The 15,607-nt window shown below is 44.7% G+C and overlaps 1 protein-coding gene across 2 annotated transcripts in view; it reads right to left on the reverse strand.

The window, feature by feature from the left end:
* LOC134553099 (sphingosine-1-phosphate transporter SPNS2-like) overlaps positions 1 to 15,607 on the reverse strand; it is a 133,767-nt gene that overhangs the window by 98,277 nt on the left and 19,883 nt on the right. The gene's annotated exons all lie outside the window — the stretch shown is intronic.

The following is a 15,607-nucleotide window of genomic DNA, read 5'->3' on the forward strand; positions in this document are numbered from 1 at the left end:
AGATCTGGGACTCCCTTATTTAGATTACTGTCTTCCCCAAACCTGAGGATGTGCAAGTTTCCTTTTTAAAAACAAGACCATTCTCTAACTGCACTGAACATCCACAGAAGTTCACCTCCATCTCAAATTCTGATCCAAGGCTTTATCCAAAGTCATTCTTCTCATCTCTGCATGTTACAGAAATCAACTGAGCACCAACCTGAATCACTCACCATAAATGTCCTAGCTTTTGGGACTGCCGAGATCACACTAAATGACAGAGAGATAAAAGACCCAGAGATAACTATTCCCAGAAGACATCTGGGACAGCGCCAAGGGAACAGTCATAAATTAAAGATACTAAAGGAAAAGAAGAAGATGGAGAGAAGGAAAGAAAAAGCAAAAAAGCACATTTGAGCTATTCTGTACTACTTGTACATCACCATTTACTCAGGACAGCATTCAGGTGGGCTTTAGGCCTCAATATCTGCCCAGAACCATTAGTTCAACCTCCTGCAACAACTCCCACTTCCCTGCTCTCTCATCAGACTGTTTAGCCCCAAACAAGAAGGCTGAGGGTGGGGAAGGGTGTGAACCTGATTAATGTATGTCATTACTTATAAAAAGGGGGATAAAAAGGCTCTTCACACTGGTGCCCAGTTACACAGGTAAAGGGCAACAACTGAAGTCCAGGAAATTCCACTTACACATAAGAAAATGAATTTTTACTCTGAGGGAGGTCAAGCATGGATGTTCAGAGAGGCCGTGGGTTCCCCATCCCTGGAGATACTCAAAACCCAGCAGGACACAGTGCTGTGCAACCTGCTCTAGCTGACCCTGCTTTTAGCAGGGGGCTTGGGTTATATGATCTCCAGAGGTTGCTTCTGACCTCAGTTATTCTGTGATTCTATAATTTTCTGAAGTACTAAGTGCCTGATTCCATCCATCCTGACGAAGGCCTTTCTTTTCCTTTGGAACACTGCTGTCTACTACAATTTCAACAGGCATTTCTTTGCTTTGTCTTGGATGGCAGATTTAACTCCATTTACAAAGTGCCCTGGCATTTCTTGACTGTGCTTCCCTGGTTTTGCTCCATTAACAACTGAGATACCATTATGAAGGCAGCAACTAATGAACAAAAATAAATTTGCACTCGCCTAGCAAACCCCCCCGTGGCAAAGCTGACTTTCCTGCTCCCTGTGGTGTTACATCCTTCCACAAAAAAAAAAAAAAAGTTTCTCATGCAACCCAACTTAGAAACCTCACTGAGCTTAACCAGCTCAGAGCACTTGGTGCTCCAGTACTGCTTGGTCCCAGACTGCCCACACCAGGCAAAGTTCAACAAGTCAAAACAACTCATGGGCACCACCATCCCAATTTTAGGGACAAGAAATCAGCAACATCCTCAAGAACAATGCGGGAGAAGGGAGGAAATACTGAGTACAATATTTGCTCTCCTATCATCACTCAGTTGGGCTGTGTAGAAATGAGATATCCTACTCATTGCTTGCAGCTGAGCAGGGGGTTGGACTAGCTGGAATATATTCCATGAGGGAATAAACACACATGGAGATATCCAGCACCCTGAAAGGTGGCTCTCCTGCCTTCAGCAACATACTCCCAGCCATGACAGAATGCCAAAGAGGCACATTAAACTTCTAAGAGTTATGAGAAGCAGGAGCCTGGAATGTGATGGAAAACAGACTTAGGGATTTGCATCAGAAACCAGAAGAGAAAGCAGAGGGGAATATAATGGTGCCAACAAAATGCAGAGGAGAGTTTCCAGTCTGTGACAAGTTATTTGTCCAGTGACAGTGATTTCTCAGTTCTACAGACTATAATGAGTCGTACAAGCTCCAACTCCTGTAGCCACAAATGAAATACATTTAGGACACAGACATGCAGACACTTGGATTAATCCTACAATTTTATCCTGGTGGTGGAGAGGAAAGTGTGTTCTGTGGAGAGCCAATGCAGCAGGACAATGCAGAACCACAATTACAAGTCCTGTGGGACCTTGGAAGGTCTCAGATGATTAAGAGAGATCTGCATGTCTAATTGGCATGGATTCCCTACTCCAAGTTATTTTATATTCTCTTTGGACTACAGGTGTTTTGATTTGGGTTTAGAGCATTAAATTAGAGGCAACAGCAGGCAGATGATGCAACACACCTATGAAGTGATAGTGGTTCTCTCTGTGGGAGTTTTCCTGCTCAGCCACTCACCAGGGAAGACACTCCTCCTCTCTTAAATTCACCCAGCTCTGTTTCCACCTCACTGTGGCAGTGACTCACCCCAGAACTTAATAAGATTTAGGGATACAATTAAGCAATGATAGACCAGGGGAGAATACAGGAAAATGATAGAGCTCCTGACTTTCCCCTCTCCTTCTAGATGATGGGAAGGGACAGAGCTGGAGCCAGGCTCCAGACAATGACCACATTGCTTGCAGTGCTGTGTCTCACAGCACATGTGGCTGGCAAGGTCTTTCCTGGATTTAGGCTCATACCTATGACCCAGGAGGATCTCAAAATAGCCAAGAGCAGCCAGCAGGCACCAGTCTTCCTGAGAACCTCTCTGGAGGGCTGCTGGCCATTTGGGATGTCTGTGTGATTACCTGGCACCTGTTGTGCTCCCCCTGTTATTTCTTAAGCACAATCTGTATTTTCAGGACTGAGCAAATGTACAGGAAGCATGGTGCCAATCTCCCAAAGCGTCTCAGCAGCTGAAGCAGGTGCTGTTAATGCTGATGTAGATTTGGAACTCAGCAAGATGAAACACAGGCAGCACCCAGCCAGGAGGGCTGATCAAGATGGGCACAGGGACAGGAGTTAGTGGGAACCCAGACAGAAGAGCAGAGACTGGTTACTGCAGCAGTCTCTAGGGGACTTTTACCAGGCCTAATGTCTAAATATCTGACAGACACCAAGGCAGTTATCAGAGCTGTGTGGGCACTAGGTATGAAGAGGACTTTCAGGAGCAATTTGGAGGATAAAAGGCCATGGAGTGCTACAGATGCAGAGGGACATGCCTGACCTCATCCACTCACGGGGTCAGAAGGTTTCTGGGGTACTGCTGATATTCTTAATGACCATTTCACAAACAGTGATTGCAAAAGACCTGATTCTGAGGCTTTTGGAATGCAAATCCACATTTAATGGCCCAGGTTATCTCTGGTTTAGGGGAAATACTTTGGGCAAGCCAGATTTTCCTGGAAGCGTGTGGTTCACACTTCAAACGGGGAGGTAGGAGGCACAGATGAGGCATGAGGCAAACTGCTTGCCTAGATAGGTTTTATGCCCCTGATCTGAGCTACAACAAATCAAAAGCTGCCGGAATCTACGTGGGCTCTTCACCAAATAATGCTGCCTGTATACACTGCCACATTAAAAAACAGTATCCATAAGCTAAACCGCAGTGAAATGACAATTTCAAAGCAAAAACACATTAGAACTGCCCTGGGACAGCCCCATTTTCCAGTCACCAAAACAAAACACCATGATCTGCTTTCAAACTGCTCCCAAGGCAGGTGCAAAATGTAGAGCTGGCCTGTCCACAGAGTGCAGAGCTACAGAAGTAAAAGCACAAGTTTGCAGCTCACATTCTTTAAATACTGTGTGTGTGTTGTAGCACTACTGGCCAACAAAAGTACTTATTTAACAAAGCATGTTCCCTTTTAAAGGCATTTTTAAATGGGGAAAAGTGATGGTGCTTGAAAGGAACCAGGACATGGTTTTCCACAGGATACAGGATGTGTGCCCCCAGCTGCCTCCCTCCTGCCCCACTGCAGGTCTGGACTTCAGGGTTCTTTAGGGAACCCAGATTCACACTCTCAACCCCCTGAGAGCCAGAACAACTGTACTGACAACACTGTTTCTTCTATTACCTCTTGCCACCTACCTCTCTTCCTTACAAAGGCATTTTCTTCCCAGACTGTGGTCCCTGGTACTTCCAGGAGCAGCTTCCTCAGGAGGAGGTAGCTAAGCAGGGATAGCCAAGCCCTGGCCTTGTATCCAGTAAAGACACAAACCACCCTCCTCACAGCAGGCTCTTCCTCTTGCCTGCAGCCATATTCAACCTCCTTCAAATAAAGCATTAAGGAGGCAGAGGAGTGGTGCAACACACCTGCCTCTTCAGAGACATGTGAAAAGATTAGGTGGAGAGCACTTTATTCTGAAGTCTGTGTGATTGTATCTTCACTGCAACCCCAAGGTGCAGCAGCAGTTCACACACTGATCCCTGAGCTTCAAACGAGCTGCTTCAGCTCAGCCACCCACCAGCTATTAAACACCAGCGTCACAATTCGAGCCCTATTTAAATATTCAGCTGCAGAAAACCACCGTGGTAGCCCTACTGATATTTGTACCTCAAGATAAATTCCCACTGCTGCCAGAACTAGCAAGTCTAGAATATAAATCCAGTACTGCCTTCTTTGGATTGCCATGAAAGCATTCCCTGCCTGCTCTTCAAGTACTCATAAATGCCTGGTGACATCTGGCTTGAAAACAGTGACAGGAGCTTCCTTAGGACATAAACACCGACTTTCCTTCTGCAAAACTAGTTTCCACTGCTGCATGACACGACACCACAAACTGGTGAAACAGTCTTTGGTTTCGAAATAATGCTGCAGGATTCAAAAGAAACAAACAAAACAAACCCAGCAATTAAGACAAATCAAAACAAGGGTTTCCTAAGATCTGCTCACGCTGGAATGCGTGAAACTTGTGACCTAGAAAGCACTGAAAAGCAACTGCCAACACCCACAGCAGCGTCCCTAGGAAGGGGTTTCCCTGTGTAATAAGGCAGAGTGCTGGGAAGGACAATTACAGCAGCTTGAGCTGAAGATCAAAGTGAGCCAGGGTCCTGATGTCATCCACAGGGCACGAGACAGTTGCTGAAAATCACAGAATAGAATCACAGAACATCCTGAGCAGGACGGAACCCACAGGGATCATCCAGTCCAGCTCCTGGCCCTGCACGAACACCCCAACAACCCCACCCCATCCCTGGGAGCATTGTCCAAATGCCCCTGGAGCTCTGGCAGCCTCGGGGCCATGCCCATTCCCTGGGGAGCCTGGGCAGTGCCCAGCACCCTCTGGAGGAAGGAGGTTCTCCTGACACCCAGCACAAACCTCCCCTGACAGAGCCCCAGCCATTTCCTAACAAAACCCCAGAGCAATGTGAGAGGTCAGAGCCTTCACAGGCACTGAGAGCCTCCCACTGCCTGCAGAAGGTGATGAGGTGGAGGCTTGTCTCAGATGAGGGCGTTGGCCTGCCAGGACACAGCAGAGAACTGCTGGTCACTCCAAGCAGCGTTTGCAGTGGGTTTTTGGAAGGACAGGTGCTGTGAGCTCTGCAAAGCACACACTACTGCTTGGGAAATGAAAGAGAAATGCCTGTCTGATGTGACATTCCTATTCTGACTCAAAATCGATGTTATCCTCAGAGACTCACACCACCTGTCACACCCACTTTTTCCATGCAACGTTTTTGTCATTATTTTAGTATCAGTTGGAAAGTATCTGAGCTATTCACTTATTCATTCATTCCCAAAGGCTACTACTGGCTTGCCTGCATAGCATGTAACAAGTAATTAAGCATCAGGGAAAAAAATAAGGAATGCGATTAATCAAGAACATGGAGAAGAAGTATATTAAAAAAGCAACTTCTTACTCTGGCAGTAATAAATGATGGTTTCTATAACATAGCTCAAACTTCACTGTAATATGGTATGCAAAGTCTGAGCACAAAATTGCCTGCAAGACTGGGAGGAGATAAAAAAAGTTCATCAGGTGTGGAATCGATTAGCAAAAGGCATCATTAACACAGGGTCAGGGCGGCTAGGGAAGGCAGCACAGGACAGCCAGTCCTGCTGGGATTAAAAACAAAACCAAAACAAAACAAATAGGAGTTTGAATGCAACCGTGGCTGCCAAATGCTGTGTGCCTCATTGGTAAACCCACACCCTAATCAAATCCTTCATCTCCTTAATTACAGCGTATGTCTGTTCCCAGGACTGTGGCTGGGAAGGATGTCCTTGTCAAATAGGGAACACGGGATACTCGGCCAGCATGAAACAAAGAGCTTTAATAAATTCCAAAACATGGAAGATTTTCCATTTATGACCCATTGCCACAACAGCTCTCAGCAGTAAGACTTAGAAATGGCATGGGCTAAATGTGAGGAGAAGTTCAGTGTCACTTCACTCTCTTCTCCACCCGGGACACAGCTCCCTGCAAGGACATCCCTAATTTCACCCCTGCCTCATCTCACTTGCAGACTCCTGCTCAGCCTATCTTAATCAGCCTGGCAGCTCCCACAAGCCAAGGGAAGACTTTAATTAGAGATAAGTGACAGGATTTGGCTCAAAGGACAGACTAAAAAGAATTGGCACCTAGACCTGAACTTAAAACCAAACTTATTCATTGAGACTTGGAACAGTTCCTTTATGTGGAATTGGAAAAATCAGAAGCTCTTACAAATCTGAAAAACCAACAGAAACCAAAGTATTAGCTGAGGTTTATATTAGTCATCTGAAAGGAGAGGAATCATTAACAGCTTTCAGACAATGCTGGCCAGACCTTTCTCCCACACCCAGCATCTCTAGCTCAGGACTCAGTTTAGACCCATTTTCTGAGGTTTTTTATCTCATGCAAACACAGAATGAAACACACTCTTTACCAGAGGAAAAAACTACTCTTGGGACATTTTAGATGTAAGCAGCAGCCTCACTAGATTTTCACATCAAAGAGGAGAGCCTTAAAAAATAATGTTAGTATTTCAATTATTCAAATCTCAGAAAATACAGATACTCTCCCAATTCACATTCTCCTCGTGGACTCTGTAGCAGAAAAAATTGAATCTGCCACCAAAAGCTCTACTTGTCTTCTGCCTTTCTAATCTTTAGACAAGACTAACAAGTTGAGCTAATTCATGCAGTGAAACATATCTCAGAGACTTTGTATATGAACTAATTAAAATAAATAAAACCAGTATGGATAATGATAGAGCAAATCAAGTGCATATGAATTCAGTCAGTGACTCACTGCTCCCTTGTTTTCCTTATTGGAAAACTTGGCTTATCACCGTACCGGGGTGACGATGAGTCAGGAAACTGGCATGAGCCACAGATTGCAAGGAAATTAAAATAAGTATCCACAAAATCTCTTTTTGGAGAGATTTTAGAGGTTTTTGCTGGCTTTGTATGGATGTGGTTCTGAACATCACAGCTCTAACCTCATGGTTTTCTGACTAGATAAAATCAAGAAAGAGGCATTTATGAGTTCTAGAGACAATACATAATGATTGGGCTCTTGTTCTCAGAATCACTTTGATGCCTTTACTTTTATAAAAGTATATATTTTAACCAAATACATTTGAAGCATATTACCATATTCTACTGAATGCCTGATACCACCTTATCAAGCAAATAGGTGGGTATTAATCACTTGGAACCAGTCAAAGCACATCCAAATATTTTAACAGCACTAAACTGAGAACTAACAGTGTGCATGGCATGAGGGTAACAGTTCTAAACCCAGGTCTATGCAAGCACAACCACTTTCCTGCCCCCTCACTCACACACCATGAGAACTTGCTCTGTCACACTTCTGACACAGCACCTGTTGCATTTGAGGTTTTCAGGCAGGTTGGGAACACAAATCCCACCAAAAAGCCTGGGCTTTTATGTCCAATTCTATTTACAAGCAGCTGTGTCTCTGGAGCTCATTGATATTATTTCACAATAATAAAACTAAATTCAAACTGTTAAACTAAAAAAAAATCAAATTTCAAGGTTGTGAAGGTGAAAGGAAGGAAGCCTCGATGTTCTCTAGTTCCACACTCTAGCAAGTGAGGGTTTTTTACCCACTTCCTTTCCTCCTACAGCCATGCACATTTCTATGACACGGGAGACTGAATGAACAACTGGGGTAATTAGTGACTGATGATTTACAGCAGATGACAGCTAATTTCTCCAGTTAAGACGATTTCTATCAAATCTGCAGAAATGTGCACTCGGGTTGGACATACTTCCAAGTGACTGCATCTCATCTCTCATTTGCATTTTGCCTCTGCTTGGCAATGCCTCGGAGCTATTTTGGAACATCACAAGCTGTCCAGGGCACATTGGTATATTGTATGTAATTGTAAGGGGCTCCCTGTTCTTTTTTTACCACAAAGAAGGTTTTACAAAATGCAAGGGAGATGCCAGATGCAGAGGTACCTTGTAAAAAGGGATCTGCAGAAGTGCAGCAGCCAGGAGCAAAGCAGCCCATCAGGGAATGTCAGGCACATTCCAGGCAGGTTTCTGCACTGCAGATTTCAGTCAAACAACAAAACATCCCCTGTCATGGTCCTGGGCTAACAAAGAGCTCTTGTCACCAACTTCACGCCAGTACAGGGGTTTAAGAGCACATCTTCAGTGCTCCTGCACACTGATTTTCACAAGTGGCTGTGCAATGTTAATGTCCACTACACAAATCTCCCTCTGTGACCTGGATCTGAACAGGCTCAAAAGGCTTTAAGTGCACAAGCAGGAAAAGCTGGAATTGTCTATAGCATCTGCTCCACATATTAAAACCTGGATAAAACTGTGATACAAACTTGGTGCTGCCACCCACTTTTAAGACACCAGGAAATCTGTAAAAAACCCAAAGCCCTACTATTTCAAGTAACTACTTGTTTAAAATTCCAGATGAAGAAGCTTTTGGACTCAGATAAAAAATACCCTAACTTTAGTAATCCCAGAATAGCCTTTACTCTTAGACATATGCTTTGAACACCCCTGAGAGTCTGAACATGGCAGGTAGGTTCATGAATCTGTCATCCTGCATAAAGAGTCATGGAATAGTTTATGTTGGAATGGATGTTAAAGCTCATCTTGTTCTGAACCTCTGCCATGGCCAGGGACACCTTCTGCTATCCCAGGTTGCTCCAAGCCCTGTGCAAGCTGGCCTTGAGCACTTCCAGGGATGGGGCAGCCACAGCTGCTCTGGGCACTCTGTGCCAGGGACTCACCACCCTCACAGCTGAGAATTCCTTCCCAAAATCCCATCTATCCCTGTCCTCTGGTGGTGGGAAGCCATTCCCCCTTGTTCTGTCACTCCAGGGCCTTTTCCAAAGTCCCTCTTCAGCTCTTTTGGAGTCCCTTTAGGCACTGGAAGGGGCTCTGAGGTCTCCCCTGAACCTGATCTTCTTCAGGCTGAACAAGCCCAACTCTTTTAGCCTGTGTTCATAAGAGGGAGGATGAGAAGGGAGGATGAAGCTGCTCCAAGACCATTGTAACACAATGCTTCCTTCCATCCACCTCTTTTCCCTGTTCTCTCTAGAGCACCATAGTTAGGACTTTTGGGGTCCCCTCACCCACCCTGATCCCTACAGCAGCTTCCCATATCCAACATTCCCTTCCTCCTGTTCCTTCTCTCCATTCTGGTATTCAGCTGGGGAACTCTCCCATCACAAGTGCACTGATCTGCAAGAATCCTACTATCTGTGTGATGCAAATAAATCAAAAGGTCCTGTTTCATCCTCACATGCTCTGAGGGAGATGTTTTTCCCACAGATGAAGCTGAATGGGGTTACATACACTGCCCATGTTGGTTCCTGGAACCACCTTGAGCTTTCTGCCACAAGTGTTTCAAGCAGCCACTGCAGAGCTCTAACCATGGGCATTTTTAAATTTATGTATGAGTGGAAATGCCCTCCTGTCACTGCCCACTCCAACATCTCCCACAGATTAAAACACTCTTCCCTGAGCACAAAACAATGGGACACTCCTCACATGTATTTATCTCCCACAGAAACACACTGAGTGTTTTTATTTTATTCTGTGTCCTCGTCAAGCTGTGCCAGGTCATGACTGAATAGGGTGCCCAATTGTCCATGAGTTATTCTAGGCACAGTTCTTTAAATTCATCTCAATAATAAAGCAAGTGGCTTTGTACAGGTAATTAGTAAGAGCACACAGATATTCAAAGATCTATGTAGGACACAAAAGCTTGTTAAGGAACCCACAGCTTACCCACAGCACTATTAGAGAAAAGAAACCAGCTCTGGAGTTATCACAGGAGATATTTAAATGCATTGGTCTAGCTTCTTAAAATGATCTGGTAAAGAATTTACAGTGTTCTGCAATAGGTCCATAGCTGATATGGCAAAAATCTGTGGATAAAACCATAAACCTGCATGAGAGTACTCAGATGAGAACAGGGGACACTTAAATAAGCATGACAGCGAGGGCTTCTCCAGAACTGCAAGGAGTCAGGGGTGTGAGCTTGTAGCTACTACAGCGAGACCAGGACGTCCTCACAGCACAAAAAGGGCTTGTCCTGGTTTTTAATAGAGTGTTTATTCAGTGCAACTTGCAGCAGTTTCTGGAGCTAAAACCCTTCACAGCAAGGTTTTAGGTTTTGCCAAAACTGCATTGCCACAGGACCTCCATGAGAAGGGCTGTGGTAACAGGACACTGATGCACACTCCTAGATGACAGAGCAAAACCTGAATTCAACCCTGAGTTAGGAGACAGGGCTGTTCTGCTCTCAATCCTGACACTACATCACTATTTAACCTTGGGTACTTGATCATGCAGACTTTCAGAGTCTGCATTAGCCTAATGAAGATAATAACAATAATCATGTGTGTCACAGATACACTTGGGCTTGGTTATTATATTCTCATGAAGTGCTTGGAAGAGCCACAGATGAAAGGGAATTTAGGAGAAGGAAGATTAATTATAAGATGTGCATCCCAAATAAAAACCAGACAGGAATATTGTTGTTGCTCTTATTAGTGGAGAGTCTGTCTGATTTAGGCCAGCTTTTATTTCTCTGTTGGTAAAGCAGACCCATTTTAAGCAGTTTTCACGTTCAAATTTTATTTGTAGATGTTGGGTAGGTGATAAAGGCTGCTGAGCCTCTCAGATTGCAGACATACAGGCCTTTGATTGAAGGTCTGATTTCACAGTAACCACTGTCTGTGATGACAGGCCTGCCTTGTGTTTTTACTGTTGCGAGGCAAAACGAGGAACCAAAAGTTTGCTGCCACCCTGAAGGAAAAGACCAGGATTGAAGGAAAGGAAACCTTTCCTGTGGCGAAACACACCATAGTGAGCATAGTCATAGAGGGAAATATTACATCGAAATTATATTAACAAGCACTTGTGCTTTTAACAAAAACTTGTGCAAATGGAAACATCTTTTCTACAGTGATTTTGTCTCGGGAAGTAGCAAGTATTTCTCATTTAGGTTAGTATCTTTGCCTGTTTTAACACGGGGAAAGGGGCACAGGGAAAGGCACAGTGACACATCTGAGCTCACATCTAACTGAGAGCACAGCCAGAAAGAGACTTGAGCGTTTCCCCAAGCCTCAGCCTGGGCTGCTCTGCCCTGGAGCTGCTTTCCTGCTCAGCCTGAGATCAACCCTTGTTCCTCCTGCAGCGTGCTAAAAGCATCCCAGAGATCCCACAATCACTGAGGATGGAAAAGATGTCCCAGATCATGGAATCCAACTCTGCCTGATTCCCACCTTGTCACCCAGCCCAGAGCACTGAGTGCCACCTTTAGTTGTTCCTTGGACACCTTCAGGGATGCAGATCCAAACCTCCTTGGGCAGTTCTTTCCAATGCCTGAGCACCCTTTCCATGGGGAAATTCCTCCTGGTGTCCTGGAGCCTCCCCTGGCCCAGCCTGGGGCCGTTCCCTTTCTCCTGTCCCTGTTCCTGGAGCAGAGCCCGAGTTCCCCTGGTTATCCCCTCCTGTCAGGAGCTCTGCAGAGTCACAGGGTCTCCCCTGAGCCTCCTTTTCTCCAGGCCGAGCCCCCCAGCTCTCTCAGCCACTCCTCACATGATTTACTCTCCAGACCCTTCCCCAGCCCTGCTGCCCTTCTCTGGACACACTGCAGCCCCTCAATGAATGCCAAACTTAAATTCAGCATCGTCCAGTGACAAATACAGTTCCAACTCTAACTTCATTGTGATACCAAATTTCATGAAATATCCCTTGGGGTGATCAGTAATGAATTCCTTAAAAAATAGATGAGTACAGGAACCTGGGAAAAATTAATAATTGCATGTTCTTTCCAGGACACACAAACTCCTTGCTTTCACCTTGCATAGAAAGTTTTTAGGTTTTTTAAAATATAGGGTGGCGTTGAACCCTTCATTTCTCAAGAGTCAGATTTTTGAAAATTGTTGTCAGCAAGTCACCTACACCTTAATTTGTGATAATTAACACTGCACTAGAAGAAATAAAGGACATAGTCTCCACTTGTTTCAGGAGACACTGCAATACAGCTAAAGAAGGAGTTTCACCCCTTAACTATAAACAGCAAAAGGCTCTAATTTGTTCAGCTTCTGCTCATGAAATGTGCATTAATTCCTTAATGACAGGTGCACCTTGGAGTCAGGACAGCTAATCACTAGATCAGGAGTTAACCACACTACAGGGCTCAGAGAAGCCCACATCTTTTTCAAAGAAAGCCTTGGCAAGGTCCCACAAGCCAGATCACAGCAAGTTTATAGCAAAAGGTTGTTTCCTAAAAGTAGAAATAATGATCCCTGTTCTTCTATGGCTTTATGCTTGAGACAGCAATCTCTAAGCTCTTTCAGAGGTGGTGGATATTCAAAATCTTCTCCCTTTGTGGTTTCTTTCACATCTCATAAACATTAAGCTCATGTTACAGGGACTCCCTCCTTTGCCTGGCTCCAAATGTCTACCAGACCTCCAGCAGTATTGTATCGTGAAGAAGTCTTCCTTCGAGCGTGGCTGAAATTGCCAACGGATTAAAACAGTTAGGGAGAAGGGGAATAATGAATAATCCAGAGAGAGACCAACTTACAAAACACTCTCTGTTTAAAAGAAACTGCTTCCATTGCAATGCATGTCTCCATTTACTGGAATTGCTGAAATTCTTTAATTTTTTATTCCACTTTCTGTGCCATGGTGACTTTTCTATTTCAGAACAGCCATCTGCATCACAGGTCCAGAGTCAGCCATAGCAGCTTCTCCTCTCCATACAGAAGCAAACCAGCAGTATTATTCCACTGCATCTATAAACTTGGAAATGTGTGCCTTATCCCTTACAACTCTCTCTTCTGTTAATCAACACTCAGTCACATTTGGTAAAATAAACAGCACGTAACTGTGGTGGTGGTTGGCTTTTGGGGTAGTCCCTAACTCCCATTCCTTACCTCAGCATGTTATGTAAGGAGTAGAAAGCTGTTAAATCTTCAGAGATAATCAAAATCAGTCACAGGTGCTGCACACAAGGGACTAACACTGAAATAAAGCAAACAATCTTTCCCTGCCTACACACACCCTTCTTTTGCACAGAAATACCTAAACAGCTGAAGAGATGGGGTCAGGAAGAACATGCTTAGCCACCAAATGGAACACAAAAGGCAGAGTTTTGATGAAGAAGCCTGTTGGTGTCCTGTGAACCTCCCGTCTCACTGAGAGAAGAAAAAGAAAAGATCCATTTCAAAAGTAAAAGGCAACTCAGACCTAAATCTGGAGAGTCAGTAATCCACACACTGGTCCTGCTCTTCAGTCACTGGTATCAAAGGCACTTCTGTCAGGAAACACATCAATCCTTTTGTTCATTTATTCTTGAGTTGGAAATGAAGCAGAAAATAAAGCACCTGAGTTGCACGTCCATTAGAATGCTGCATAATGTAGAAAGGAGGAAATAAAAACAGTGCCAGTCTGAGGCAAAAGGGAAAACCGCCTCAGTGCTGTTTGTGTATTGAGGGCAAGGCACAGTATTGCAAAATGCTTGTGTGGTCAGTAAATTGAGAGTAAATGAGGATTCAGGAAGTGCTGCAAACTCTGAGCACCAAAACTGATACCATCAGATAAAGTGATATTGGATATAAGAAACTCCATGTAAAGCATTCTGCTGTGGGGCATGCATGCTGGAGGTGGGGAGAGGCTTCAGACCCTGCCTCAGTGTGGCACAGACTTCATCCTGCTCCTGGCCCTGCCGGGACTCATGCCCGGCCCCGAGCACCCTGGTGGGCTGTAGAGGCCCTGCTGAGCACTGCTGACCGCAGCCCCTGTGTGCTGAAGGAGGAGTTTGCTCTGGGGAGAAGCACAGAACACAGCGTGGCACACACAGCTCACACCGTGCGTGTGTGAGCACATGTGGGCGCAGATAAAGCCACGAGGACCTGACCAGGGAGACAGGGGAGCTGCCCCAGCACGGAAAGCTGCTTCCAGAGAGGCCAAAGCCACGCTAGCCAGGGCCTTTCAAGTCAGTCCAACACCCCGCCGTGAGTGCACCCAACGCCAGCAGATCCCAGGCAGGTCTGGACAGGCAGCCGGTGCCCCCAGGAGGGAGGCGCTCCACCAGGGGAGCTGCTGCATTCCTCCCAGCCTCCGCACTGCAATGGTTTTCAGCCAGGGCCCAGAAGGAGTTTATTCCCTAAGCTCTCCTCCAGAAGGTACTGGGGATGGTGGAAATGAAAACAAGAGAAAATTAATCTTTTTTATTAATTTAGAAAGATGCAATTCATGACTCATCGCGAGCTTGTATAAATAATGACATCGTTTAAATCTTATTTGTAATTATACTTAAAGCCAGAGACTTTCAAAGCTGCACTGAGAATAAGGCATCCAACTGTCTAATTTATTGTTATTTTAAGCAGGTACTGTATGCCCAAATTCCCTTGGCAGATTATATCTCAGCTTAAGTGTTTTGCTAGAGGTAATTTTCACATGTTCATGACAGCAGCAATGAGAGGAAGGAAATCAAACAAAAGAGAATTCCATCTATGTCATCCAATTTCTTCCTCTCTCTGGCAAGCCTGGAAGTGCTTTGTGCACGACTGAGAAGCTGCACATTCCCTGTGCTCCACCTGGTTTGGCAGGGAAGAGAAAGTGGAAGTGAGGAAGGACCAAATGCAAGTGGTTTGGGAAAGGAGACAAACCAATACACTTTCTTTATCTGCCATGCAATCTTAGAAAAATGATAAACTGCTCTGTGCTACTTCTCATTCTATGAGGCACCTGTTCATTCATTACAGCAATGGTAATCAGGAACACAAACTCACAAGCAGATGACCTTGAAAGTCCTGTTCATACTTCTTCAGACTCCTGCAACCCCCAACCACAGGCTTAGATTTAATAAGGATCAAAAAATATGTATAGAAAACTAGAAGTTACCAAGGGGAAAATAATTTGTGCTAATGCATATATAAACCTGGAGCAGCAATCTGCCTAGAAAATGAGTCTTATTAACACCTTGTTTGAAATACCCATGGCATGCTTGGAGGGCACCTGGTGACCCTCGAGGAAATGGATGCAATTCTGAGGACCTGTCATAGGGCTGGTTGATCTGGAAAAGTTGGACAGAGAACAAAAATGGTTGGAGAAGTGCCTAACATCTATCTGCTGCTTTTAAATTCTTATCACAGTGCTGCACTTGTTGCATAAAATCCAAGACGTAGCAAACACATGGCAAATTATCAGCCTTCTAATATATATAAATGCTAGTAGCCAGAAGGATCACAGTCACCCATTTACTCAGTTCAGAAGTTGGACTGGCAAAGAGCTACCATCCATCTTTCCTCAAGACACTGTTTTAACCATGAGAAATTTCTACATGTAACTATAATCAAATCCTAAAATCCTATA

The sequence above is a fragment of the Prinia subflava genome, chromosome 8 (assembly GCF_021018805.1).
Source record: "Prinia subflava isolate CZ2003 ecotype Zambia chromosome 8, Cam_Psub_1.2, whole genome shotgun sequence".
Classification (NCBI taxonomy): domain Eukaryota; kingdom Metazoa; phylum Chordata; class Aves; order Passeriformes; family Cisticolidae; genus Prinia; species Prinia subflava.